Source organism: Carcharodon carcharias, chromosome 20 (assembly GCF_017639515.1).
Source record: "Carcharodon carcharias isolate sCarCar2 chromosome 20, sCarCar2.pri, whole genome shotgun sequence".
Lineage (NCBI taxonomy): Eukaryota > Metazoa > Chordata > Chondrichthyes > Lamniformes > Lamnidae > Carcharodon > Carcharodon carcharias.
The window spans coordinates 98942658-98969624 of record NC_054486.1 but is presented as its reverse complement, the minus strand read 5'-3'; positions in this window follow the sequence as shown (position 1 = coordinate 98969624).

The window sequence follows — 26967 nt, the reverse complement described above, 5'->3', positions numbered from 1 at the left end:
ACCTCACATCTGATTGTTCTTCATTACCCCAATAACTCTCACCAGACCGTGCTGCCTTATCAACCCCCCTAACTCACATCAGACCGTGCTGCCTTACCCCCCTAACTCACATCAGACCGTGCTGCCTTAACCAGCAGCTCACATCAGACCGTGCTGCCTTACCCCCACTAACTCACATCAGACCGTGCTGCCTTACCCCCACTAACTCACATCAGACCATGCTGCCTTACGCCCCTAACTCACATCCGCCGTGCTGCCTTACCCCCCTAACTCACATCAGATTGTGATTCATTATCCCCTTTACTCGCATCAGACCGTGCTGCTTTGCCCCCCTACCTCACATCTGATTGTTCTTCATTACCCCACTAACTTGCACCAGACCGTGCTGCCTTATCACCCCCCTAACTCACATCAGACCGTGCTGCCTTATCACCCCCCTAACTCACATCAGACCGTGCTGCCTTACCCCCCTAACTCACATCAGACCCTGCTGCCTTACCCCCCTAACTCACATCAGACCGTGCTGCCTTACCCCCCTAACTCACATCAGAGCGTGCTGCCTTACCCCCCTAACTCACATCAGACCGTGCTGCCTTACCCCCCTAACACACATCAGACCGTGCTGCCTTACCCCCCTAACTCACATCAGACCGTGTTGCCTTAACCACCAACTCACATCAGACCGTGCTGCCTTAGCCCCACTAACTCACATCAGACCGTGCTGCCTTACGCCCCCCCTAACTCACATCAGACCGTGCTGCCTTACCCCCCTAACTCACATCCGCCTTGCTGCCTTACCCCCATAACTCACAACAGACCGTGCTGCTTTACCCCACTAACTCACATCAGACGGTGCTTCCTTACGCCCCCCCAACTCACATCAGAACTTGCTGACTTTCCTCCCTAACTCACATCAGACGGTGCTTCCTTACGACCCCCTAACTCACATCAGAACTTGCTGACTTTCCTCCCTAACTCACATCAGACCGTGCTGCTTTGCCCCCCTACCTCACATCTGATTGTTCTTCATTACCCCAATAACTCGCACCAGACCGTGCTGCCTTATCAACCCCCATAACTCACATCAGACCGCGCTGCCTTACCGCTTAACTCACATCAGACTGTGCTGACTTACCGTTTAACTCACATCAGACCATGCTGCCTTACCCCTTAACTCACATCAGACTGTGCTGACTTACCGTTTAACTCACATCAGACCGTGCTGCCTTACCCCTTAATTCACATCAGACCGTGCTGCCTTACCCCGCAAACTCACATCAGACCCTGCTGCTTTTCCCCGCTAACTCACATCAGACCAAGCTGCCTTATCAACCCCTAACTCACATCAGACTGTGCTGCCTTACCCCGCTAACTCACATCAGACCGTGCTGCCTTATCCCACTAGCTCACATCAGACCGTGCTGCCTTACCCCCCTAACTCACATCAGACCGTGCTGCCTTACCCCCCTAACTCACATCAGACCGTGCTGCCTTACCCCCCATCTCACATCAGACCGTGCTGCCTTTCACCCCTAACTCACATCAGACCGTGCTGCCTTACCCCCCTAACTCACATCAGACCGTGCTGCCTTACCCCCCTAACTCACATCAGACCGTGCTGCCTTACCCCCCTAACTCACATCAGACCGTGCTGCCTTACCCCCCTAACTCACATCAGACCGTGCTGCCTTACCCCCCTAACTCACATCAGACTGTGCTGCCTTACCCCCCTAACTCACATCAGACCGTGCTGCCTTACCCCCCTAACTCACATCAGACCGTGCTGCCTTACCCCCCTAACTCACATCAGACCGTGCTGCCTTACCCCCCTAACTCACATCAGACCGTGCTGCCTTACCCCCCTAACTCACATCAGACCGTGCTGCCTTACCCCCCTAACTCACATCAGACCGTGCTGCCTTACCCCCCTAACTCACATCAGACCGTGCTGCCTTACCCCCCTAACTCACATCAGACCGTGCTGCCTTACCCCCCTAACTCACATCAGACCGTGCTGCCTTACCCCCCTAACTCACATCAGACCGTGCTGCCTTACCCCACTAACTCACATCAGACCGTGCTGCCTTACCCCCCTAACTCACATCAGACCGTGCTGCCTTACCCCCCTAACTCACATCAGACCGTGCTGCCTTACCCCCCTAACTCACATCAGACCGTGCTGCCTTACCCCACTAACTCACATCAGACCGTGCTGCCTTACGTCTCCTAACTCACATCAGACTGTTCTGCTTTATCACCACCCTAAAACACATCAGACCGTGCTGCATTACCCCCCTAACTCACATCAGACCCGGCAGCCATACCCCGCTAAGTAACATCAGACCGTGCTGCATTATCACCCCGACAACCCACATCAGAATATGCTGCATTACCCCGCAAACTCACATCAGACCATGCTGCCTTACCCCTCTAACTCACATCAGACCGTGCTGCCTTACCCCCCTAACTCACATCAGACCGTGCTGACTTACCCCCACCAACTCACATCAGACCGTGCTGCCTTACCCCCCTAACTCACATCAGACCGTGCTGCCTTACCCCCACCAACTCACATCAGACCGTGCTGCCTTACCCACACCAACTCACATCAGACCGTGCTGCCTTACCCACCTAACTCACATCAGATCGTGCTGCCTTACCCCCCAACTCACATCAGACCAAGCTGCCTTACCAAACTAACTCACATCAGACCGTGCTGCCTGACGCCCCTAACTCACATCAGACCGTGCTGCCTTATCACCCCCCTTAATCACATCAGACTATGTTGCATTACCCCCCTAACTCACATCAGACCCTGCAGCCTTACCCCCCTAACTCACATCAGACCGTGCTGCCTTACCCCACTAACTCACAGCAGACTATGCTGCCTTTCCCCGCTAACTCACATCAGACCGTGCTGCCTTACCCCACGAACCCACATCAGACCGTGCTGCCTAACCCCCCTAACTCACTTCAGACTGTGCTGCCTTACCCCCCTAACTCACATCAGACTGTGCTGCCTTAACCCCCTAACTCACATCAGACCGTGCTGCCTTACCCCCCTAGCTCACATCAGACCATGCTACCCTACCCCACTAACTCACATCAGTTCGTGCTGCCTTTCACCCCTAACTAGATCAATCCGTGCTGCCTTAACCCCCTAACTCACATCAGACCATGCTGCCGTTACCCCCCAACTCACATCAGACAATGCTGACTTACCCCCCTAACTCACATCAGACCGTTCTGCTTTATCACCCCCCTAAAACACATCAGACCGTGCTGCATTACCCCCCTAACTCATATCAGACCCTGCAGCCTTACCCCGCCTAAGTAACATCAGACCGTGCTGCATTATCACCCCCACAACTCACATCAGACTAGGCTGCATTACCCCGCAAACTCACATCAGACCCTGCTGCCTTTCCCCGCTAACTCACATCCGACCGTGCTGCCTTACCCCCCTAACTCACATCAGACCGTGCTGCCTTACCCCCCTAACTCACATCAGACCGTGCTGCGTTACCCCCCTAACTCACATCAGACCGTGCTGCCTTGCCCCCCTAACTCACATCAGACCGTGCTGCCTTAGCCCCCTAACTCACATCAGACCGTGCTGCCTTAGCCCCCTAACTCACATCAGACCGTGCTGCCTTACCCCCCCTAACTCACATCTGACCGTGCTGCCTTACCCCCCTAACTCACAACAGACCTTGCTGACTTTCCTCCCTAACTCACATCAGACCGTGCTGACTTACCCCCCTAACTCACATCAGACCTTACTGACTTTCCTCCCTAACTCACATCAGACCGTGCTGACTTACCCCCTAACTCACATCAGATTGTGATTCATTACCCCCCTTACTCGCATCAGACCGTGCTGCTTTGCCCCCCAACCTCACATCTGATTGTTCTTCATTACCCCAATAACTCTCACCAGACCGTGCTGCCTTATCAACCCCCATAACTCACATCAGACCGCGCTGCCTTACCCCCCTAACTCGCATCAGACCGTGCTGCCTTACCACCAGCTCACATCAGACCGTGCTGCCTTACCCCCACTAACTCACATCAGACCGTGCTGCCTTACCCCCACTAACTCACATCAGACCATGCTGCCTTACGCCCCTAACTCACATCCGCCGTGCTGCCTTACCCCCCTAACTCACATCAGATTGTGATTCATTATCCCCTTTACTCGCATCAGACCGTGCTGCTTTGCCCCCCTACCTCACATCTGATTGTTCTTCATTACCCCACTAACTTGCACCAGCCCGTGCTGCCTTATCACCCCCCTAACTCACATCAGACCGTGCTGCCTTATCACCCCCCTAACTCACATCAGACCGTGCTGCCTTACCCCCCTAACTCACATCAGACCGTGCTGCCTTACCCCCCTAACTCACATCAGACCGTGCTGCCTTACCCCCCTAACTCACATCAGAGCGTGCTGACTTACCCCCCTAACTCACATCAGACCGTGCTGCCTTACCCCCCTAACACACATCAGACCGTGCTGCCTTACCCCCCTAACTCACATCAGACCGTGTTGCCTTAACCACCAACTCACATCAGACCGTGCTGCCTTAGCCCCACTAACTCACATCAGACCGTGCTGCCTTACGCCCCCCCTAACTCACATCAGACCGTGCTGCCTTACCCCCCTAACTCACATCCGCCTTGCTGCCTTACCCCCATAACTCACAACAGACCGTGCTGCTTTACCCCACTAACTCACATCAGACGGTGCTTCCTTACGCCCCCCCAACTCACATCAGAACTTGCTGACTTTCCTCCCTAACTCACATCAGACGGTGCTTCCTTACGACCCCCTAACTCACATCAGAACTTGCTGACTTTCCTCCCTAACTCACATCAGACCGTGCTGCTTTGCCCCCCTACCTCACATCTGATTGTTCTTCATTACCCCAATAACTCGCACCAGACCGTGCTGCCTTATCAACCCCCATAACTCACATCAGACCGCGCTGCCTTACCCCTTAACTCACATCAGACTGTGCTGACTTACCGTTTAACTCACATCAGACCATGCTGCCTTACCCCTTAACTCACATCAGACTGTGCTGACTTACCGTTTAACTCACATCAGACCGTGCTGCCTTACCCCTTAATTCACATCAGACCGTGCTGCCTTACCCCGCAAACTCACATCAGACCCTGCTGCTTTTCCCCGCTAACTCACATCAGACCAAGCTGCCTTATCAACCCCTAACTCACATCAGACTGTGCTGCCTTACCCCGCTAACTCACATCAGACCGTGCTGCCTTATCCCACTAGCTCACATCAGACCGTGCTGCCTTACCCCCCTAACTCACATCAGACCGTGCTGCCTTACCCCCCTAACTCACATCAGACCATGATGCCTTACCCCCCTAACTCACATCAGACCGTGCTGCCTTACCCCCCATCTCACATCAGACCGTGTTGCCTTTCACCCCTAACTCACAACAGACCTTGATGCCTTACCCCCCTAACTCACATCAGACCGTGCTTCCTTACCCACCTAACGCACATCAGACCGTGATGCCTTACCCCCCTCACTCACATCAGACTGTGCTGGTTTACGCCCCCCCCAACTCACATCAGACCGTGCTGCCTTACACCCTAGCTCACATCACACTGTGCTGCCTTATCACCCCCCTTAATCACATCAGACCGTGCTGCATTACCCCCCTAACTCACATCAGACCCTGCAGCCTTACCCCCCTAAGTAACATCAGTCCGTGCTGCATTATCACCACGACAACTCACATCAGACTATGCTGCATTACCCCGCAAACTCACATCAGACCATGCAGCCTTACTCCCCTAACTCACATCAGACCGTGCTGCCTTACCCCCCTAACTCACATCAGACCGTGCTGCGGTACACCCCTAACTCACATCAGACCGTACTGCCTTGCCCCACTAACTCACATCAGACCGTGCTGCATTACCCCCCTAACTCACATCAGACCGTGCTGCCTTACCCCACTAACTCACATCAGACCGTGCTGCCTTACCCCCCTAACTCACATCAGACCGTGCTGCCTTACCCCCCTAACTCACATCAGACCGTGCTGCCTTACCCCCCTAACTCACATCAGACCGTGCTGCCTTACCCCACTAACTCACATCAGACCGTGCTGCCTTACGTCTCCTAACTCACATCAGACTGTTCTGCTTTATCACCACCCTAAAACACATCAGACCGTGCTGCATTACCCCCCTAACTCACATCAGACCCGGCAGCCATACCCCGCTAAGTAACATCAGACCGTGCTGCATTATCACCCCGACAACCCACATCAGAATATGCTGCATTACCCCGCAAACTCACATCAGACCATGCTGCCTTACCCCCCTAACTCACATCAGACCGTGCTGCCTTACCCCGCTAACTCACATCAGACCATGCTGTCTTATCACACCACAAACCCACATCAGACCGTGCTGCCTTACCCCCCTAACTCACATCAGACCGTGCTGACTTACCCCCACCAACTCACATCAGACCGTGCTGCCTTACCCCACTAACTCACATCAGACCGTGCTGCCTTACCCCACTAACTCACATCAGTCCGTGCTGCCTTACCCCCCAACTCACATCAGACCAAGCTGCCTTACCAAACTAACTCACATCAGACCGTGCTGCCTGACGCCCCTAACTCACATCAGACCGTGCTGCCTTATCACCCCCCTTAATCACATCAGACTATGTTGCATTACCCCCCTAACTCACATCAGACCCTGCAGCCTTACCCCCCTAACTCACATCAGACCGTGCTGCCTTACCCCACTAACTCACAGCAGACTATGCTGCCTTTCCCCGCTAACTCACATCAGACCGTGCTGCCTTACCCCACGAACCCACATCAGACCGTGCTGCCTAACCCCCCTAACTCACTTCAGACTGTGCTGCCTTACCCCCCTAACTCACATCAGACTGTGCTGCCTTAACCCCCTAACTCACATCAGACCGTGCTGCCTTACCCCCCTAGCTCACATCAGACCATGCTACCCTACCCCACTAACTCACATCAGTTCGTGCTGCCTTTCACCCCTAACTAGATCAATCCGTGCTGCCTTAACCCCCTAACTCACATCAGACCATGCTGCCGTTACCCCCCAACTCACATCAGACCATGCTGACTTACCCCCCTAACTCACATCAGACCGTTCTGCTTTATCACCCCCCTAAAACACATCAGACCGTGCTGCATTACCCCCCTAACTCATATCAGACCCTGCAGCCTTACCCCGCCTAAGTAACATCAGACCGTGCTGCATTATCACCCCCACAACTCACATCAGACTAGGCTGCATTACCCCGCAAACTCACATCAGACCCTGCTGCCTTTCCCCGCTAACTCACATCCGACCGTGCTGCCTTACCCCCCTAACTCACATCAGACCGTGCTGCCTTACCCCCCTAACTCACATCAGACCGTGCTGCGTTACCCCCCTAACTCACATCAGACCGTGCTGCCTTGCCCCCCTAACTCACATCAGACCGTGCTGCCTTAGCCCCCTAACTCACATCAGACCGTGCTGCCTTAGCCCCCTAACTCACATCAGACCGTGCTGCCTTACCCCCCCTAACTCACATCTGACCGTGCTGCCTTACCCCCCTAACTCACATCAGACCGTGCTGCCTTGCCCCACTAACTCACATCAGACCGTGCTGCCTTACCGCACTAACTCACATCAGACCGTGCTGCCTTACCCTCCTAACTCACATCAGACCGTGCTGCCTTACCCTCCTAACTCACATCAGACCGTGCTGCCTTACCCTCCTATCTAACATCAGACCGTGCTGCCTTCCCCGCTAACTCACGTCAGACCGTGCTGCCTTCCCCCCTAACTCACATCAGACCGTGCTGCCTTAACCCCCTTTAGTCACTTCAGACTATGCTGCCTTACCCCCCTAAATCACATCAGAGCGTGCTGCCTTACCCCCTTGACTCAATTCAGACTATGCTGCCTTAACCCCCTAACTCACATCAGAGTGTGCTTCCTTACCCCTTAACTCACATCAGACCGTGCTGCCTTACCCCCTTAGCTCAATTCAGACTATGCTGCCTTAGCCCTTAACTCAAATCAGACCGTGCTGCCTTACCCCTTAACTCACATCAGACTGTGCTGCCTTACCCCTTAACTCACATCAGACCGTGCTGCCTTACCCCTTAACTCACATCAGACTGTGCTGCCTTACCCCACTAACTCACATCAGACCGTGCTGCCTTACCCCCTAACTCACATCTGACCGTGCTGCCTTACCCCCCAACTCACATCAGACCGTGCTGCCTTATCACCCCTAACTCACATCACAATTTGCTGCCTTATCACCCCCCTTAATCATATCAGACCGTGCTGCATTACCCCCCTAACTCACATCAGACCCTGCAGCCTTACCCCCCTAACTAACATCAGACCCTGCTGCATTATCACCCCCACAACTCACAGCAGACTATGCTGCCTTTCCCCGCTAACTCACATCAGACCGTGCTGCCTAACCCCCTAACTCACTTCAGACTGTGCTGCCTTACCCCCCTAACTCACATCAGACTGTGCTGCCTTACCCCCCTAGCTCACATCAGACCGTGCTGCCCTACCCCCCTAACTCACATCAGTTCGTGCTGCCTTTCACCCCTAAGTCACATCAGACTGTGCTGCCTTACACCTCTAACAAGATCAATCCATGCTGCCTTACCCCCCTAACTCACATCAGACCATTCTGCCTTTAGCCCCCAACTCACATCAGACCGTGCTGCCTTACCCCCCTAACTCACATCACACCGTTCTGCTTTATCACCCCCCTAAAACACATCAGACCGCGCTGCATTACCCCCCTAACTCACATCAGACCCTGCAGCCTTACCCCCCCTAAGTAACATCAGACCGTGCTGCATTATCACCCCCACAACTCACAACAGACCGTGCTGCCTTTCCCCGCTAACTCACATCAGACCGTGCTGCCTTACCCCCCTAACTCATATCAGACCGTGCTGCCTTACCACCCTAACTCACATCAGACCGTGCTGCGTTACCCCGCTAACTCACATCAGACCGTGCTGCCTTGCCCCACTAACTCACATCAGACCGTGCTGCCTTTCCCCGCTAACTCACATCAGACCGTGCTGCCTTACCCCCCTAACTCATATCAGACCGTGCTGCCTTACCACCCTAACTCACATCAGACCGTGCTGCGTTACCCCGCTAACTCACATCAGACCGTGCTGCCTTGCCCCACTAACTCACATCAGACCGTGCTGCCTTAGCCCCCTTACTCACATCAGACCGTGCTGCATTACCCCCCTAACTCACATCAGACCGTGCTGCCTTGCCCCACTAATTCACATCAGACCGTGCTGCCTTACCGCACTAACTCACATCAGACCGTGCTGCCTTACCCCCCTAACTCACATCAGACCGTGCTGCCTTACCCTCCTAACTCACATCAGACCGTGCTGCCTTACCCCTCAACTCACATCAGACCAAGCTGCCTTACCCCACTAACTCACATCAGACCATGCTGCCTGACGCCCCTAACTCACATCAGACCGTGCTGCCTTATCACCCCCCTTAATCACATCAGACCGTGCTGCATTACCCCCCTAACTCACATCAGACCCTGCTGCATTATCACCCCCACAACTCACAGAAGACTATGCTGCCTTTCCCCGCTAACTCACATCAGACCGTGCTGCCTTACCCCACTAACCCACATCAGACCGTGCTGCCTAACCCCCCTAACTCACTTCAGACTGTGCTGCCTTACCCCCCTAACTCACATCAGACTGTGCTGCCTTAACCCCCTAACTCACATCAGACCGTGCTGCCTTTCCCCCCTAGCTCACATCAGACCATGCTGCCCTACCCCCCTAACTCACATCAGTGCGTGCTGCCTTTCACCCCTAACTCACATCAGACCGCGCTGCCTTACACCTCTAACAAGATCAATCCGTGCTGCCTTACCCCCCAACTCACTCCAGACCATGCTGCATTACCCCCCTAACTCACATAAAACCTTGCAGCCTTACCCCCCTAACTCACATCAGTTCGTGCTGCCTTTCACCCCTAACTCACATCAGACCGTGCTGCCTTTACCCCGCTAACTCACGTCAGACCGTGCTGGTTTACGCCCCCCTAACTCACATTAGACAATGCTCCCTTACCCCCCAACTCACATCGGTTCGTGCTGCCTTTCACCCCTAACTCACATCAGACCATGCTCCCTTACCCCCCAGCTCACATCAGACCATGCTGCCTTACCCCCCTAACTCACATCAGACCGTGCTGGTTTACGCCCCCCCCAACTCACATCAGACCGTGCTGCCTTACCCCCCTAACTCACATCAGTTCGTGCTGCCTTACCCCCCTAACGCACATCAGACCGTGCTGCCTTAGCCCCCTAACTCAAATCAGTCAATGCTGCCTTACCCCCTAACTCATATCAGACCGTGCTGCCTTACGCCCCTAACTCACATCAGACCGTGCTGCCTTACCCCCCAACACAAATCACACCGTGCTGCCTTACCCCCCAACACAAATCACACCGTGCTGCCTTACCCAACTAACTCACATCAGACCATGCTGCCTTACGCCCCTAACTCACATCAGACCGTGCTGCCTTACCCCCCAGCTCACATCAGACCGTGCTGCCTTACCCCCCTAACTCACATCAGACCGTTCTTCCTTACCCCCCTATCTCACATCAGACCGTGCAGCATTATCACCACTCTAACGCAGATCAGACCGTGCTGCCTTACCCCCCCAACTCACATCAGACCGTGCTGCCTTACCCCTCTAACTCACATCAGACCATGCTGCCTTACCCCCCTAACTCACATCAGACCGTGCTGCCTTACCCCCCTAACTCACATCAGACCGTGCTGCCTTACCCCACTAACTCACATCAGACCGTGCTGCCTTACCCCCCTAACTCACATCAGACCATGCTGCCTTACCCCCCTAACTCACCTCAGACCGTGCTGCCTTATCACCCCCCTAACGCACTTCAGACCGTGCTGCCTTATCAACCCCCTAACTCACATCAGACCGTGCTGCCTTATCACCCCCCTAACTCACATCAGACCGTGCTACCTTACCCCCCTAACTCACATCAGACCGTGCTACCTTACCCCCCTAACTCACATCAGACCGTGCTGCCTTACCCCCTAACTCACATCAGACCGTGCTGCCTTTCAACCCTAACTCAGATCAGACCGTGCTGCCTTACCCCCCAACTCACATCAGACCGTGCTGCCTTTCACCCCTAACTCACAGCAGACCGTGCTGCCTTACCCCCCAATTCACATAAGACCGTGCTGCCTTACCCCGCTAACTCACATCAGACCATGCTGCCTTACCCCCCTAACTCACATAAGACCGTGCTGCTTTACCCCCCTAACTCACATCAGACCGTGCTGCTTTACCCCCCAACTCACATCAGACTGTGCTGCCTTACCCCCCTAACTCACATAAGACCGTGCTGCCTTACCTCTCCTAACTCACATAAGACCGTGCTGCCTTACCCCGCTAACTCACATAAGACAGTGCTGCCTTACCCCCCTAACTCACATCAGACCGTGCTGCCTTACCCCCCTAACTCACATCAGACTGTGCTGCCTTACCCCCCTAAATCACATCAGACCGTGCTGCCTTACCCCCCTAACTCACATCAGACTGTGCTGCCTTACCCCTTCACTCAAATCAGACTGTGCTGCCTTACACCCCTAACTCACATCAGACCGTGCTGCCTTACCCCCCTAACTCACATCAGACTGTGCTGCCTTACCCCTTTACTCAAATCAGACTGTGCTGCCTTACACCCCTAACTCACATCAGACCGTGCTGCCTTAACCCCCTTAAGTCACTTCAGACTATGCTGCCTTACCCCCCTAAATCACATCAGAGCGTGCTGCCTTACCCCCTTGACTCAATTCAGACTATGCTGCCTTAACCCCCAACTCACATCAGAGTGTGCTTCCTTACCCCTTAACTCACATCAGACCGTGCTGCCTTACCCCCTTAGCTCAATTCAGACTATGCTGCCTTAGCCCTTAACTCAAATCAGACCGTGCTGCCTTACCCCTTAACTCACATCAGACTGTGCTGCCTTACCCCTTAACTCACATCAGACCGTGCTGCCTTACCCCTTAACTCACATCAGACTGTGCTGCCTTACCCCACTAACTCACATCAGACCGTGCTGCCTTACCCCCTAACTCACATCTGACCGTGCTGCCTTACCCCCCAACTCACATCAGACCGTGCTGCCTTATCACCCCTAACTCACATCACACTGTGCTGCCTTATCACCCCCCTTAATCATATCAGACCGTGCTGCATTACCCCCCTAACTCACATCAGACCCTGCAGCCTTACCCCCCTAACTAACATCAGACCCTGCTGCATTATCACCCCCACAACTCACAGCAGACTATGCTGCCTTTCCCCGCTAACTCACATCAGACCGTGCTGCCTAACCCCCCTAACTCACTTCAGACTGTGCTGCCTTACCCCCCTAACTCATATCAGACTGTGCTGCCTTACCCCCCTAGCTCACATCAGACCGTGCTGCCCTACCCCCCTAACTCACATCAGTTCGTGCTGCCTTTCACCCCTAACTCACATCAGACTGTGCTGCCTTACACCTCTAACAAGATCAATCCATGCTGCCTTACCCCCCCAACTCACATCAGACCGTGCTGCCTTACCCCCCTAACTCACATCACACCGTTCTGCTTTATCACCCCCCTAAAACACATCAGACCGCGCTGCATTACCCCCCTAACTCACATCAGACCCTGCAGCCTTACCCCCCCTAAGTAACATCAGACCGTGCTGCATTATCACCCCCACAACTCACAACAGACCGTGCTGCCTTTCCCCGCTAACTCACATCAGACCGTGCTGCCTTACCCCCCTAACTCATATCAGACCGTGCTGCCTTACCACCCTAACTCACATCAGACCGTGCTGCGTTACCCCGCTAACTCACATCAGACCGTGCTGCCTTGCCCCACTAACTCACATCAGACCGTGCTGCCTTTCCCCGCTAACTCACATCAGACCGTGCAGCCTTACCCCCCTAACTCATATCAGACCGTGCTGCCTTACCACCCTAACTCACATCAGACCGTGCTGCGTTACCCCGCTAACTCACATCAGACCGTGCTGCCTTGCCCCACTAACTCACATCAGACCGTGCTGCCTTAGCCCCCTTACTCACATCAGACCGTGCTGCATTACCCCCCTAACTCACATCAGACCGTGCTGCCTTGCCCCACTAATTCACATCAGACCGTGCTGCCTTACCGCACTAACTCACATCAGACCGTGCTGCCTTACCCCCCTAACTCACATCAGACCGTGCTGCCTTACCCTCCTAACTCACATCAGACCGTGCTGCCTTACCCCTCAACTCACATCAGACCAAGCTGCCTTACCCCCCTAACTCACATCAGACCATGCTGCCTGACGCCCCTAACTCACATCAGACCGTGCTGCCTTATCTCCCCCCTTAATCACATCAGACCGTGCTGCATTACCCCCCTAACTCACATCAGACCCTGCTGCATTATCACCCCCACAACTCACAGAAGACTATGCTGCCTTTCCCCGCTAACTCACATCAGACCGTGCTGCCTTACCCCACTAACCCACATCAGACCGTGCTGCCTAACCCCCCTAACTCACTTCAGACTGTGCTGCCTTACCCCCCTAACTCACATCAGACTGTGCTGCCTTAACCCCCTAACTCACATCAGACCGTGCTGCCTTTCCCCCCTAGCTCACATCAGACCATGCTGCCCTACCCCCCTAACTCACATCAGTTCGTGCTGCCTTTCACCCCTAACTCACATCAGACCGCGCTGCCTTACACCTCTAACAAGATCAATCCGTGCTGCCTTACCCCCCAACTCACTCCAGACCATGCTGCATTACCCCCCTAACTCACATAAAACCTTGCAGCCTTACCCCCCTAACTCACATCAGTTCGTGCTGCCTTTCACCCCTAACTCACATCAGACCGTGCTGCCTTTACCCCGCTAACTCACGTCAGACCGTGCTGGTTTACGCCCCCCTAACTCACATTAGACAATGCTCCCTTACCCCCCAACTCTCATCGGTTCGTGCTGCCTTTCACCCCTAACTCACATCAGACCATGCTCCCTTACCCCCCAACTCTCATCAGACCATGCTGCCTTACCCCCCTAACTCACATCAGACCGTGCTGGTTTACGCCCCCCCAACTCACATCAGACCGTGCTGCCTTACCCCCCTAACTCACATCAGTTCGTGCTGCCTTACCCCCCTAACGCACATCAGACCGTGCTGCCTTAGCCCCCTAACTCAAATCAGTCAATGCTGCCTTACCCCCTAACTCATATCAGACCGTGCTGCCTTACGCCCCTAACTCACATCAGACCGTGCTGCCTTACCCCCCAACACAAATCACACCGTGCTGCCTTACCCAACTAACTCACATCAGACCATGCTGCCTTACGCCCCTAACTCACATCAGACCGTGCTGCCTTACCCCCCAACACAAATCAGACCGTGCTGCCTTACCCCCCTAACTCACATCAGACCGTGCTGCCTTACCCCCCTAACTCACATCAGACCGTGCTGCCTTATCAACTCCTAACTCACATCAGACCGTGCTGCCTTACCCCCCTAACTCAAATCAGACCATGCTGCCTTACCCCACTAAGTCACATCAGACCATGCTGCCTTACCCCGCTAACTCACATCAGACCGTGCTGCCTTACCCCCCTAACTCACATCAGACCGTGCTGCCTTACCCCACTAACTCACATCAGACCGTGCTGCCTTACCCCCCTAACTCACATCAGACCGTGCTGCCTTACCCCCCTAACTCACCTCAGACCGTGCTGCCTTATCACCCCCCTAACGCACTTCAGACCGTGCTGCCTTATCAACCCCCTAACTCACATAACACCGTGCTGCCTTATCACCACCCTAACTCACATCAGACCGTGCTACCTTACCCCCCTAACTCACATCAGACCGTGCTACCTTACCCCCCTAACTCACATCAGACCGTTCTGCCTTACCCCCTAACTCACATCAGACCGTGCTGCCTTTCAACCCTAACTCAGATCAGACCGTGCTGCCTTAACCCCCAACTCACATCAGACCGTGCTGCCTTTCACCCCTAACTCACAGCAGACCGTGCTGCCTTACCCCCCAATTCACATAAGACCGTGCTGCCTTACCCCGCTAACTCACATCAGACCATGCTGCCTTACCCCCCTAACTCACATAAGACCGTGCTGCTTTACCCCCCTAACTCACATCAGACCCTGCTGCTTTACCCCCCAACTCACATCAGACTGTGCTGCCTTACCCCCCTAACTCACATAAGACCGTGCTGCCTTACCTCTCCTAACTCACATAAGACCGTGCTGCCTTACCCCGCTAACTCACATAAGACAGTGCTGCCTTACCCCCCTAACTCACATCAGACCGTGCTGCCTTACCCCCCTAACTCACATCAGACTGTGCTGCCTTACCCCCCTAAATCACATCAGACCGTGCTGCTTTACCCCCCTAACTCACATCAGACTGTGCTGCCTTACCCCTTCACTCAAATCAGACTGTGCTGCCTTACACCCCTAACTCACATCAGACCGTGCTGCCTTACCCCCCTAACTCACATCAGACTGTGCTGCCTTACCCCTTTACTCAAATCAGACTGTGCTGCCTTACACCCCTAACTCACATCAGACCGTGCTGCCTTAACCCCCTTAAGTCACTTCAGACTATGCTGCCTTACCCCCCTAAATCACATCAGAGCGTGCTGCCTTACCCCCTTGACTCAATTCAGACTATGCTGCCTTAACCCCCAACTCACATCAGAGTGTGCTTCCTTACCCCTTAACTCACATCAGACCGTGCTGCCTTACCCCCTTAGCTCAATTCAGACTATGCTGCCTTAGCCCTTAACTCAAATCAGACCGTGCTGCCTTACCCCTTAACTCACATCAGACTGTGCTGCCCTACCCCTTAACTCACATCAGACCGTGCTGCCTTACCCCTTAACTCACATCAGACTGTGCTGCCTTACCCCACTAACTCACATCAGACCGTGCTGCCTTACCCCCTAACTCACATCTGACCGTGCTGCCTTACCCCCCAACTCACATCAGACCGTGCTGCCTTATCACCCCTAACTCACATCACACTGTGCTGCCTTATCACCCCCCTTAATCATATCAGACCGTGCTGCATTACCCCCCTAACTCACATCAGACCCTGCAGCCTTACCCCCCTAACTAACATCAGACCCTGCTGCATTATCACCCCCACAACTCACAGCAGACTATGCTGCCTTTCCCCGCTAACTCACATCAGACCGTGCTGCCTAACCCCCCTAACTCACTTCAGACTGTGCTGCCTTACCCCCCTAACTCATATCAGACTGTGCTGCCTTACCCCCCTAGCTCACATCAGACCGTGCTGCCCTACCCCCCTAACTCACATCAGTTCGTGCTGCCTTTCACCCCTAACTCACATCAGACTGTGCTGCCTTACACCTCTAACAAGATCAATCCATGCTGCCTTACCCCCCTAACTCACATCAGACCATGCTGCCGTTAGCCCCCAACTCACATCAGACCGTGCTGCCTTACCCCCCTAACTCACATCACACCGTTCTGCTTTATCACCCCCCTAAAACACATCAGACCGCGCTGCATTACCCCCCTAACTCACATCAGACCCTGCAGCCTTACCCCCCTAACTAACATCAGACCGTGCTGCCTTATCACCCCCACAACTCACATCAGACCGTGCTGCCTTACCCCGCTAACTCACATCAGACCGTGCTGCCTTACCCCCCTAGCTGACATCAGACCGTGCTGCCTTACCACCCTAACTCACATCAGACCGTGCTGCGTTACCCCGCTAACTCACATCAGACCGTGCTGCCTTGCCCCACTAACTCACATCAGACCGTGCTGCCTTTCCCCGCTAACTCACATCAGACCGTGCTGCCTTACCCCCCTAACTCACATCAGACCGTGCTGCGTTACCCCGCTAACTCACATCAGACCGTGCTGCCTTGCCCCACTAACTCACATCAGACCGTGCTGCCTTAGCCCCCTTACTCACATCAGACCGTGCTGCATTACCCCCCTAACTCACATCAGACCGTGCTGCCTTGCCCCACTAATTCACATCAGACCGTGCTGCCTTACCGCACTAACTCACATCAGACCGTGCTGCCTTACCCCCCTAACTCACATCAGACCGTGCTGCCTTACCCCTCTAACTCACATCAGACCGTGCTGCCTTACCCTCCTAACTCACATCAGACCGTGCTGCCTTACCCCTCAACTCACATCAGACCAAGCTGCCTTACCCCCCTAACTCACATCAGACCATGCTGCCTGACGCCCCTAACTCACATCAGACCGTGCTGCCTTATCACCCCCCTTAATCACATCAGACCGTGCTGCATTACCCCCCTAACTCACATCAGACCCTGCTGCATTATCACCCCCGCAACTCACAGCAGACTATGCTGCCTTTCCCCGCTAACCCACATCAGACCGTGCTGCCTAACCCCCCTAACTCACTTCAGACTGTGCTGCCCTACCCCGCAAACTCACATCAGTTCGTGCTGCCTTTCACCCCTAACTCACATCAGACCGCGCTGCCTTACACCTCTAACAAGATCAATCCGTGCTGCCTTACCCCCCAACTCACTCCAGACCATGCTGCATTACCCCCCTAACTCACATAAAACCTTGCAGCCTTACCCCCCTAACTCACATCAGTTCGTGCTTCCTTTCACCCCTAACTCACATCAGACCGTGCTGCCTTTACCCCGCTAACTCACGTCAGACCGTGCTGGTTTACGCCCCCCTAACTCACATTAGACCATGCTCCCTTACCCCCCAACTCTCATCGGTTCGTGCTGCCTTTCACCCCTAACTCACATCAGACCATGCTCCCTTACCCCCCAACTCTCATCAGACCATGCTGACTTTACACCCCAACTCACATCAGACCGTTCTGCCTTACCCCCCCAACTCACATCAGACCGTCCTGCCTTACCCCCCTAACTCACATCAGTTCGTGCTGCCTTACCCCCCTAATGCACATCAGACCGTGCTGCCTTAGCCCCCTAACTCAAATCAGTCAATGCTGCCTTACCCCCTAACTCATATCAGACCGTGCTGCCTTACGCCCCTAACTCACATCAGACCGTGCTGCCTTACCCCCCAACACAAATCACACCGTGCTGCCTTACCCAACTAACTCACATCAGACCATGCTGCCTTACGCCCCTAACTCACATCAGACCGTGCTGCCTTACCCCCCAACACAAATCAGACCGTGCTGCCTTACCCCCCTAACTCACATCAGACCGTGCTGCCTTACCCCCCTAACTCACATCAGACCGTGCTGCCTTATCAACTCCTAACTCACATCAGACCGTGCTGCCTTACCCCCCTAACTCAAATCAGACCATGCTGCCTTACCCCACTAAGTCACATCAGACCATGCTGCCTTACCCCGCTAACTCACATCAGACCGTGCTGCCTTACCCCCCTAACTCACATCAGACCGTGCTGCCTTACCCCTCTAACTCACATCAGACCGTGCTGCCTTACCCCCGTAACTCACATCAGACCGTGCTGCCTTACCCCCCTAACTCACATCAGACCGTGCTGCCTTATCACCCCCCTAACGCACTTCAGACCGTGCTGCCTTATCAACCCCCTAACTCACATCAGACCGTGCTGCCTTACCCCCCTAACTCACATCAGACCGTGCTACCTTATCCACCTAACTCACATCAGACCGTGCTACCTTACCCCCCTAACTCACATCAGACCGTACTCCCTTCACCCCCTAACTAACATCAGACCGTGCTGCCTTCACCTCCTAAATCATATCAGAACGTGCTACCTTACCCCCCTAACTCACATCAGGCCGTGCTGCCTTTCACCCCTAACTCACAGCAGACCGTGCTGCCTTACCCCCCAATTCACATAAGACCGTGCTGCCTTACCCCGCTAACTCACATCAGACCATGCTGCCTTACCCCCCTAACTCACATAAGACCGTGCTGCTTTACCCCCCTAACTCACATCAGACCGTGCTGCTTTACCCCCCAACTCACATCAGACTGTGCTGCCTTACCCCCCTAACTCACATAAGACCGTGCTGCCTTACCTCTCCTAACTCACATAAGACCGTGCTGCCTTACCCCGCTAACTCACATAAGACAGTGCTGCCTTACCCCCCTAACTCACATCAGACCGTGCTGCCTTACCCCCCTAACTCACATCAGACCGTGCTGCCTTACCCCCCTAAATCACATCAGACCGTGCTGCCTTACCCCCCTAACTCACATCAGACTGTGCTGCCTTACCCCTTTACTCAAATCAGACTGTGCTGCCTTACACCCCTAACTCACATCAGACCGTGCTGCCTTACCCCCCTAACTCACATCAGACTGTGCTGCCTTACCCCTTTACTCAAATCAGACTGTGCTGCCTTACACCCCTAACTCACATCAGACCGTGCTGCCTTAACCCCCTTAAGTCACTTCAGACTATGCTGCCTTACCCCCCTAAATCACATCAGAGCGTGCTGCCTTACCCCCTTGACTCAATTCAGACTATGCTGCCTTAACCCCCTAACTCACATCAGAGTGTGCTTCCTTACCCCTTAACTCACATCAGACCATGCTGCCTTACCCCCTTAGCTCAATTCAGACTATGCTGCCTTAGCCCTTAACTCAAATCAGACCGTGCTGCCTTACCCCTTAACTCACATCAGACTGTGCTGCCTTACCCCTTAACTCACATCAGACCGTGCTGCCTTACCCCTTAACTCACATCAGACTGTGCTGCCTTACCCCACTAACTCACATCAGACCGTGCTGCCTTACCCCCTAACTCACATCTGACCGTGCTGCCTTACCCCCCAACTCACATCAGACCGTGCTGCCTTATCACCCCTAACTCACATCACACTGTGCTGCCTTATCACCCCCCTTAATCATATCAGACCGTGCTGCATTACCCCCCTAACTCACATCAGACCCTGCAGCCTTACCCCCCTAACTAACATCAGACCCTGCTGCATTATCACCCCCACAACTCACAGCAGACTATGCTGCCTTTCCCCGCTAACTCACATCAGACCGTGCTGCCTAACCCCCCTAACTCACATCAGACCGTGCTGCCTTACCCCCCTAACTCACATCAGACTGTGCTGCCTTACCCCGCTAACTCACATCAGACCGTGCTGCCCTACCCCGCTAACTCACATCAGTTCGTGCTGCCTTTCACCCCTAACTCACATCAGACCGTGTTGCCATACACCTCTAACAAGATCAATCCATGCTGCCTTACCCCCCTAACTCACATCAGACCATGCTGCCGTTACCCCCCAACTCACATCAGACCATGCTGAATTACCCCCCTAACTCACATCAGACCGTGCTGCTTTATCACCCCCCTAAAACACATCAGACCGCGCTGCATTACCCCCCTAACTCACATCAGACCCTGCAGCCTTACCCCCCCTAAGTAACATCAGACCGTGCTGCATTATCACCCCCACAACTCACAACAGTCCGTGCTGCCTTTCCCCGCTAACTCACATCAGACCGTGCTGCCTTACCCCCCTAACTCATATCAGACCGTGCTGCCTTACCACCCTAACTCACATCAGACCGTGCTGCGTTACCCCGCTAACTCACATCAGACCGTGCTGCCTTGCCCCACTAACTCACATCAGACCGTGCTGCCTTTCCCCGCTAACTCACATCAGACCGTGCTGCCTTACCCCCCTAACTCATATCAGACCGTGCTGCCTTACCACCCTAACTCACATCAGACCGTGCTGCCTTACCCCCCTAACTCACATCAGACCGTGCTGCCTTACCCCCCTAACTCACCTCAGACCGTGCTGCCTTATCACCCCCCTAACGCACTTCAGACCGTGCTGCCTTATCAACCCCCTAACTCACATAACACCGTGCTGCCTTATCACCACCCTAACTCACATCAGACCGTGCTACCTTACCCCCCTAACTCACATCAGACCGTGCTACCTTACCCCCCTAACTCACATCAGACCGTTCTGCCTTACCCCCTAACTCACATCAGACCGTGCTGCCTTTCAACCCTAACTCAGATCAGACCGTGCTGCCTTACCCCCCAACTCACATCAGACCGTGCTGCCTTTCACCCCTAACTCACAGCAGACCGTGCTGCCTTACCCCCCAACTCACATAAGACCGTGCTGCCTTACCCCGCTAACTCACATCAGACCATGCTGCCTTACCCCCCTAACTCACATAAGACCGTGCTGCTTTACCCCCCTAACTCACATCAGACCGTGCTGCTTTACCCCCCAACTCACATCAGACTGTGCTGCCTTACCCCCCTAACTCACATAAGACCGTGCTGCCTTACCTCTCCTAACTCACATAAGACCGTGCTGCCTTACCCCGCTAACTCACATAAGACAGTGCTGCCTTACCCCCCTAACTCACATCAGACCGTGCTGCCTTACCCCCCTAACTCACATCAGACTGTGCTGCCTTACCCCCCTAAATCACATCAGACCGTGCTGCCTTACCCCCCTAACTCACATCAGACTGTGCTGCCTTACCCCTTTACTCAAATCAGACTGTGCTGCCTTACACCCCTAACTCACATCAGACCGTGCTGCCTTACCCCCCTAACTCACATCAGACTGTGCTGCCTTACCCCTTTACTCAAATCAGACTGTGCTGCCTTACACCCCTAACTCACATCAGACCGTGCTGCCTTACCCCTTAACTCACATCAGACCGTGCTGCCTTACCCCTTAACTCACATAAGACCGTGCTGCCTTACCCCCCTAACTCACATCAGACCGTGCGGCCTTACCCCCCTAACTCACATCAGACCGTGCGGCCTTACCCCCCTAACTCACATCAGACCGTGCTGCCTTATCAACCCCCAACTCAAATCAGACCGTGCTGCCTTACCCTCCTAACTCACATCAGACCGTCCTGCCTTACCCCCCTTACTCACATCAGACCGTGCTGCCTTACCCCACTAACTAACATCAGACCGTGCTGCCTTACCCCACTAACTAACATCAGACCGTGCTGCCTTACCCCACTAACTAACATCAGAACTTGCTGCCTTACCCACTGACTCATATCAGACTGTGCTTCCTCACCCCCCTAACTCACATCAGACCGTGCTGCCTTACCCAACTAACTAACATCAGACCGTGCTGCCTTACCCAACTAACTCACATCAGACCGTGCTGCCTTACCCAACTAACTCACATCAGACCATGCTGCGTTACCCCTAACTCACATCAGACCATGCTGCCTTACCCCTTAACTCACATCAGACCGTGCTGCCTTACCCAACTAACTCACATCAGACCGTCCTGCCTTACCCCCCTAACTCACATCAGACCGTGCTGCCTTACCCCTTAACTCACATCAGACTGTGCTGCCTTACCCCCTAACTCACATCAGACCGTGCTGCCTTACCCCTCTAATCACATCAGACCGTGCTACCTTACCCCCCTAACTCACATCAGACCGTGCTGCCTTACCCCCTAACTCACATCAGACCGTCCTGCCTTACCCCCCTAACTCACATCAGACCGTGCTGCCTTACCCCTTAACTCACATCAGACCGTGCTGCCTTACCCAACTAACTCACATCAGACCGTGCTGCCTTACCCCTAACTCACATCAGACCGTGCTGCCTTACCCCTTAACTCACATCAGACTGTGCTGCCTTTCCCCTTAACTCACATCAGACTGTGCTGCCTTACCCCTTATCTCACATCAGACTGTGTTGCCTTACCCCCTAACTCACATCAGACTGTGCTGCCTTACCCCTTAACTCACATCAGACCGTGCTGCCTTACCCCTTAACTCACATCAGACCGTGCTGCCTTACCCCCCTAACACAAATCAGACCGTGCTGCCTTACCCCCCTAACTCACATCAGACTGTGCTGCCTTACTACTTAACTCACATCAGACCGTGCTGCCTTACCCCTTAATTCACATCAGACCATGCTGCCTTAACCCCCTAACTCACATCAGGCCGTGCTGCCTTACCCCTTAACTCACCTCAGACCGTGCTGCCTTACTCCCCTAACTCACCTCAGACCGTGCTGCCTTACCCCCCTAACTCACATCAGACCGTGCTGCCTAACCCCCCTAACTCACATCAGACCGTGCTGCCTAACCCCCCTAACTCACATCAGACCGTGCTGCCTAACCCCCCTAACTCACATCAGACCGAGCTGCCTTAGCCCCCTAACTCACATCAGACCATGCTGCCTTACCCCCCTAAATTGCCCCGGCACCGCACTGTCAGCCAGCCGTGGAAAAGCGATTTGCCTGTGTCTTCGCTTGAATGCCTGGCGCCTCAGCCTTGAAGTTGAACAGGTGGCCCTTGCGAACGCTGTGTAATGTTAAAGTGCACTCACTTCCAAGTTCCCCTCGAAGTTCGGCTCGCCAGGTGCACGCCTTTTAAAAGTTGTGGTGAAACCTGGATGATCCAGTGTGGGAGGGGGATGATTCCGCCGGGCAGGGATTATATTTCTATGCCGCTGTATTAAAATGTTGTTCCTTCCGTCCAGCAGCAGGAAACGCGGCTCGCCATTGACATCTGGAGCAGATGATTGCAAACTGGCAAAGCGGTTTTTGCAGCCATATTGTCCGCTTATGCCCGTCATGACGCCCGACGCCAACCGGGACAGAAAATTCCGGCTGAAGCCTGCGGACAGGTCAAGAAGGACGAGGAGAAATAGTTTACCTTTGTCACAGTCACATAGCATTGTCATGACGTTGCTGGGAGCTGTTTAGGAACCGTGACAGGGGTGCAAGCTTGATTAGAGTGATACAAACATGGGACAAAATTCGGTGACTTGGATAAATGTGGATTAATTAAAGAAATCCAGAAAGGGTTTGTTAAAGGCAAATTGTGTTTAACTAACTTGATTGAGTTTTTTAATAAGATAATAGAAAGGGTTGATGAGGGTAACGTGATTGATGCTGTGAACAGAGACTTTCAAAAGATGTTTGATAAAGTGCCACATAATGGACTTTCCAGCAAAGGGACAGTGACAGCATGGATACGAAGTTGGCTGAGTCACAGAAAACAGAGCAGTGGTGAACGTTTGTTCTTCAGACTAGGGGATGGAATCGTGTGGTTCTGCAGGGGTCAGTACACTGATTTTTTTGATACATATGAATGACCTGACTTGGGTCTGCAGGACACAATTTCAAATCTGTAGATGACACAAAACATGGAAGTATTACGAACTGTGAGGAGGATAGTGATAGATTTCAAGAGGACAGAGGCTGGTGGAATGGGTGGGAGATCATTTTTATACAGAAAAGTGTGAAATTATACATTTTGGTCAGAACAACAAGGAGAGACAATATAAAATAAAGAGTACAATTTTAAAGGGGGTGCAGGAGCAGAAGGACCTGGGGTATATGTGCACAAATTATTGAAGGTAGGGCAGGTCAAGCAAATGGTTTTAAAGTCAGGCAGGATCCTGGGCTTTATAAATAGAGGCATAGAGTACTAAAGCAGGAAGCAACGATGAACGTTTATAAAACACAGAATCAACCTTGACTGGAGTATGTTGTACAATTCTGGATATCATGAAGGATGTAAAGGCATTACAGATGATCCAAACAAGATTTACAAGAATGGCTGCAGGAATGAAGGACTTCAGTTGCGCAGATAGATTGGAAAATCCAGATTAAAGAAGAGAAGGTTGAGAAGCAAGTTTGATAGAGGTGTTCGAAATCATGAAAGTGCTGGACAGAGCAGATAGAACCTGTTCCCATTGATGGAAGGGTTGAAAACCAGAGGGCACGGATTTAAGGTGATTGTTGAAAGAACCAACAGTGACATGTGGAAGAAGCTTTTTTTAAGCAAAAGTGGTTAGAATCTGGAACACACCGCCTAAGAGTGGTGGAGGCAGATTCAATCGTGGTTTTCAAAAGGAAACTGGATGAGCACCTAAGGAGGAAAAAAAAATGCAGGGCTAGGGGAAAAGAGCAGGGGGAATGGGACTAGCTAAACTGTAGAGTTGATATAGACACAACAGCCAAATGGCCTCCCTTTGTGCTGTAATGATCCTATGATTCTATTACTCTAAGTCAGTCAAGAATGTGATGGAATACTCTCCACTTGCCTAGATGAGGGCAGCGCCAACAATACTTGAGAAATTCACCACTCTTTGGGATATAGCAGCCTACTTGATGAGCACCCCATCCATCACCTTAAACATTCACTCACCACCACTGACGCACAGAAGCAGAATTGTGTACCCATCTAACAGATACACTGCAGCAACTTGCCAAGGCTTCTATAACAGCACCTTCCAGACTCCTAGCACCTAGAAGGACAAGGACAGCAGATGCATGGAAACACCACCACTTGCAAGTTCACCATCTTGACTTGGAACTATATCACCATCCCTTCATTGTCTCTGGGTCAAAATCCTGGGACTCCCTCCTTAACAACACTGTGAATGTACCTGCAGCACTGCAGTTCAAAAGGTGGTTCAACATCATCTTCTCAAGGGAAAGGGAGATGGGCAATAATGACATTGATAGCTATGGCCACATCCTATGAATGAATTAAAAAAATCAATTGGCCAAACAGCCACCTGTATTGTATGATTCTATGAAAAAGCTTATTTTTACCAGGAAGGAAAGATCCATACAATCTCTGTATGTCCCTTGCTGAACAAGGTTAAAAGTACAATATGTATATATATATTTAAGCTGCCATTCAACGAGAGAGAATGTGAATGTGCTGTTTGTGGGAATAAGCTTCACATTTTATGTTAGAGTGCTAATAATGGGCATTGCTTTCAGCAAATTGGAACACTGAGGATAGCATTAATTACATTTCTGAAAATCCTCTTTGCTGACACACGAAATAAACTGTCTTGTAAGACACAATGCGCACAACAATGCCTATGATCCTTTATACTCCATTTTAGGAATGTGCAAAAAACCCAATATTTAATGCAACGTGCTGACCCTTATTTGTGCTTAATTTAAATCTTCAGGACTTATGAAAATACATTTTACAGTGAGAATTTGTCCTTGATGCAGGCAAATAATTGCACAATCCACACCATCCCCTGTCGTCACTGAACACAGCGCTTATTTTACCTAGCTGCTTGAGTGAATCACACTGCAGTATGGCATTTAATTTTGCTCTTAAAAGAGTTCTGCTGGAATCAGGGGCTTATTTGGTGTGCGGTTGGCCTTTTCTGTCTCATCACCTTTTGTATTCATCTATCGATCTCTTTCTGACAATCATCTGAATGAAATACATACAATCCCAAATAAATATTAAAAATGGGAAAGAGAAAAATGTAAGCGGAACAAAAGTGAAATTGAAATAGTGGAGTGGCATTTCAAAAGTAGATTGGCCACCTACATAATCATATTTATATGCTAATTTAATTTATTTCACAGAAGCTGTTCAGAATCCAATGTGGAGCCCTTGGCAGATGACTATAAAGCTTTATAGAGATATAATGTGGCACCCAAGATATATAGAGTGTGGCCAAGATGATGGAACTAATTAAAGGAGTTGTCTGAGAAGGATTTACATTAGCTCTCCCCTGCCTCAAGACACAAAGCTTATTCTCACATTTTAGAAAGATATGTGTTGTCATAGCTAAGTGTAAAATTGAACGCAGCAATTTTTACTGAGAATAACAGCGTTGTGAATGTCAATTATTCTATACACCGGGCTGTTTTTGTTGGAGAGACACATTCCCAGCCTCAAAGGTCACTCTTGCAGGAACGCTACAGCACACTGCACTGCAGAATGCCTGTGACCAGGACTGAGTCCCTTCGAGGTGAGCTTGTGATTTCAAACATGAAACACTGAAGAATGGAAA